This window comes from Citrus clementina, unplaced genomic scaffold, assembly GCF_000493195.1.
Source record: "Citrus clementina cultivar Clemenules unplaced genomic scaffold, Citrus_clementina_v1.0 scaffold_5, whole genome shotgun sequence".
NCBI lineage: Eukaryota > Viridiplantae > Streptophyta > Magnoliopsida > Sapindales > Rutaceae > Citrus > Citrus x clementina.
In genome coordinates this window covers 17,993,811-17,998,275 of record NW_006262201.1, presented here as the reverse complement: position 1 = coordinate 17,998,275, position 4,465 = coordinate 17,993,811, and the positions used below count along the sequence as shown (strand labels likewise).

Sequence of the window (4,465 nt, the reverse complement as noted above, 5' to 3'; positions counted from 1 at the left end):
ATCACTGATTATCGCTCGTGGGAATCCAAAGCGTGAAACAATGTTGCTTTTCAAAAATGCTATCACCACCTTGTGATCATTGGTCCTACATGGAATTGCTTCTACCCATTTTGAGACGTAGTCAACACCAACCAATATGTATTGATGGCCAAAAGAAGGGGGAAAGGGTCCCATGAAGTCGATACCCCATACGTCAAAAATCTCAACCACTAAAATTGGATTTAGTGGCATCATGTTCCTTCGTGTAATGCTCCCCATTCGTTGACACCTATCACATGAAGAACAAAAAGTGTAAGCGTCTCGAAATAGTGTTGGCCAATAGAAACCACATTGTAAAACTTTAGTCGCTGTTTTCTTAGCACTGAAATGGCCTCCACAAGCTTGTTCATGGCAGAATGAAAGGATATTCTGAATTTCATTTTCTGGGACACATCGTCTAACAATTTGGTCTGCACAATACTTGAACAAATACGGGTCATCCCAAAAGAAATTCTTTATTTCCGCAAAGAATTTGATCTTGTCTTGCTTGGTCCAATGCTCTGGAAGTTTACCTGTAACAAGATAATTAACTATATCAGCATACCAAGGTAATACTTCCACACTCATTAATTGTTCATCTGGAAATGACTCATTTAATATTAATGGCTCTGTAATTGTGTCAAAGTGAAGACGAGAGAGATGGTCCGCCACAACATTTTCTGACCCTTTCTTATCTTTGAATTCCAAGTCAAATTCCTGCAAAAGTAACACCCAACGAATTAGTCTAGCTTTTGCATCTTTCTTTGTGAGAAGATATTTAAGAGCAGCATGATCTGTGAACACAATTATTTTACAACCAATGAGATAAGATCGAAATTTTTCCAATGCAAACACTACTGCTAGCATTTCTTTTTCAGTAGTTGAATAGTTCAACTGTGCATCATTCAATGTCATACTAGCATAGTAAATAACATGAGGAATTCGATCAACTCTTTGTCCTAAAACTGCTCCTAATGCATAATCAGATGCATCACACATGAGCTCAAATGGTAAGCTCCAGTTTGGGGCCTGAATGATGGGTGATGATGTCAACAATTGTTTTAATTTTTCAAACGCCATGAGACATGAATCATTAAAGATAAAAGGTACATCCTTAGCAAGTAAATTGCATAAGGGTCTAGAAACTTTGCTAAAATCTTTAATGAAACGTCTATAGAAACCAGCATGCCCAAGGAAAGATCTTACTTCTCTGACTGTTTTGGGTGAAGGAAGATTAGAAATGAGATCCACCTTGGCTTTGTCCACCTCAATACCTTTGCTCGAAATGATGTGACCGAGGACAATACCTTGTTTTACCATAAAATGGCACTTCTCCCAATTTAAGACCAAATTCTTCTCGATACATCTCTGCAGAACTAGCGTTAGATGATGTAAACATTGATCAAACGAGTCACCAAAGACAGAAAAGTCATCCATAAAGACTTCAAGGAATCGTTCAACCATATCAGAAAAAATGCTCAACATGCATCGTTGAAATGTAGCAGGTGCATTACATAATCCAAATGGCATTCTCCTATATGCAAATGTGCCAAAAGGGCAAGTGAAAGTAGTTTTCTCTTGATCTTTTGGTGCTATGGGAATCTGATTATATCCTGAGTAGCCATCTAGAAAGCAATAAAATTCATGGCCTGCTAATCTATCAAGCATTTGATCAATAAATGGTAAAGGAAAATGGTCTTTACGTGTGACAGAATTCAACTTTCTATAATCAATGCATACACGCCATCCTGTAGTTACTCTAGTGGGTATCAATTCATTATCAGCATTCGTAACTACTGTGACTCCTGACTTTTTGGGGACAACTTGTACAGGACTGACCCATGAACTATCAGAAATTGGATAAATGATACCTGCATCTAATAGCTTAAGGACTTCAGTTCTAACAACTTCTTTCATGTTAGGATTTAACCGACGTTGCATCTCCCTAGTAGTTTTAGCATTTTCATCAAGGTGAATGTAATGCATGCAGTCTACTGGGTTTATACCTTTAATGTCTGCTATGGTCCATCCCAATGCCCCTTTGTGCTCTTTCAAAACATCCAACAACTTACCTTTTTGTTCGTCATTGAGGGATGCTGAGATGATTACCGGTAGAGTACTTTCTTCTCCCAAAAACGCATATTCCAAAGTGTTGGGCAATGGTTTGAGCTCGAGTTTCGGTGGTGATTCTGATGATGGGATGAGTTTCTTCTCTGATGGTGCTAGTTGTTCAACTCTTGACTTCCATTTATTAGTGTCCATAGATGGTGCTGAGTCAAGTAGGGCATTGACCTCTTCAACCGATCTGTCAATATCAAAATCAAAACCAAAGTGAGTTAAACATGTTTGTAAAGGATCATCACTAAGGTTTGAAAGAAAAGTGTCATCAACTAATGCTTCGATTAAATCCACATCAACAATTCCATCATCTGCACTGTGAGGTTGTTTGGCAATGTTGAAGATGTTCAACTCCATAGTCATGTTGCCGAAGGACAATTGCATATTTCCAGTTCTACATTGAATGTGAGCATCCGCAGTTGCCAAGAAAGGTCGGCCTAGAATAATGGGGATGTGCTTCCTTGAATCCTGTATTGGTTGAGTGTCAATTACAATGAAGTCAACAGGAAAATAAAATTTGTCTACCTGGATAAGCACGTCCTCCACAATACCACGAGGTATTTTTGTGGACCGATCTGCAAGTTGTAACACCACTGGAGTTGGGTGTAATTCTCCCAGTCCAAGTTTCACGAATACAGAGTAAGGCAAAAGATTTACACTAGCTCCTAAATCCAACAAAGCATTCTCAATTGTGTGGTTCCCTATACTACATGAGATAGTGGGGGAGCCTGGGTCTTTGCATTTTAAAGGAATTTTATGTTGGAGTATAGAACTAACGTTTTCTGTTAAAAATGCCTTCTTTTGAACATGCATGTTTCTCTTTTTAGTACAAAGGTCTTTAAGAAACTTGGCATAAGATGGAACTTGTTTTATAGCATCAAGTAAAGGGATGTTAACACTTACCTGTTTGAAGATTTCGAGAATCTCACCTGTAGATTTTCCCTTTTTTCCTTTCGCTAACCTCTGAGGAAATGGAGCTTTGGGAACGTATTCTCGTGGGTTGGCTTCTTCTCTCTCCTCCGGTGGTGAGTCCTCAACGTTCACAGGTACAATTTGATTTTCCTTTGTCACCGGCATCTCCACTTTGTTGTCGATTTCTTTTCCTTTTCGCAAGGTCATTATTGCTTTGACCTCTCCATGCTGCTGTGGTGAACTGGTACTCGCTTCATGCACTCCTTTAGGATTAGGCACTGGTTGACTTGGAAATTTTCCTTTCTCAACAGTCATTGCCAAGGTCTGAACTGAAGAAGCGAGTTGTCCCACCATCTTCTCGAGGCTTGAAACTGATTGAGCTTGTGAGTTGAAGCCCGCTCTCAATTCATTTCGTAGTCCATCAATGGTGCGGTTCTGTTGCTCAATCGTGGAGTGAGTAACATTCTTGAAATTTTGGAATGCATCCTCCCATGGTCTAGGTTGAGAGTGGTTCTGGTTCTGATTGTATGGTCTAAATGGTGGCTGAGAGGCTTGAGGAATTTGTTGCATTGGTGGAGCTGGAGCTGTTGGTCCATTCTGTTGGAATCCTTGAGACCATGAAAAATTGGGGTGGTCTCTCCATCCAAGGTTATATGTGTTGGAGTATGGGTTGTAATTTGATGGCTTTCTCATTACACCTATGGCATTGGCTTGATCTGAGTATGAGTCATGGTCATGTGGTTCTGTTGATTTAGCAGTCGATAACGATGCTATTTGTCGAGCAAGACCTTCAACCATCTCCTTGACTTCTTTGATTCCCGAAGTTGACTCGCCAATTTGAACCTCATTTACTCCTTTAATTCTTCTAGTATTCCTGAGTGATCGACTCCGTTGTTGGGAATTATCCGCTTGTCGCTGGAAGAATTCCCAAATTTCTGATGCACTTTTTGACATTAGCTCTCCTCCACTTGTTGCCATTAGCCATTCTTGCACATTTGGTAGTAATCCCTCCAAAAAGTATTGACATTGGTGCCATTTTTCGTACCCATGATGTGGACACTTCAAGAGTAGCCCATTAAATCGCTCCCATGTTTCAAAAAATTGCTCGTCCTCTCTCTGGGTAAACTCCGAGATTTCCCTGCGAATAGCATTGGTTTTATGCACTGGAAAATATTTATTTAAAAATTTTGTAACCATTTGTTCCCATGATGTAATGCTATTAGCAGGCAACGTATTTAACCATGAACGAGCTCTATCCTTTAAAGAAAATGGGAATAGTCTAAGTTTAACATCATCATCTGAAAAATTCTCATATTTGAATGTTTGACAAATGGCATGAAAATCATTCAAATGATTATATGGATCCTCATTTTCTAGGCCATAAAATGTAGGAAGACAATTTAACACACTAGGTTTT

The 4,465-nt window shown here is 39.3% G+C and overlaps 1 non-coding gene across 1 annotated transcript; it reads left to right on the top strand.

The window, feature by feature from the left end:
• Positions 1 to 4,090: 4,090 nt before the first annotated feature.
• Positions 4,091 to 4,194, top strand: LOC112098630. Its single transcript, XR_002905740.1, has one exon. It is a non-coding gene; the product is annotated as a small nucleolar RNA R71 (small nucleolar RNA).
• Positions 4,195 to 4,465: the final 271 nt, after the last annotated feature.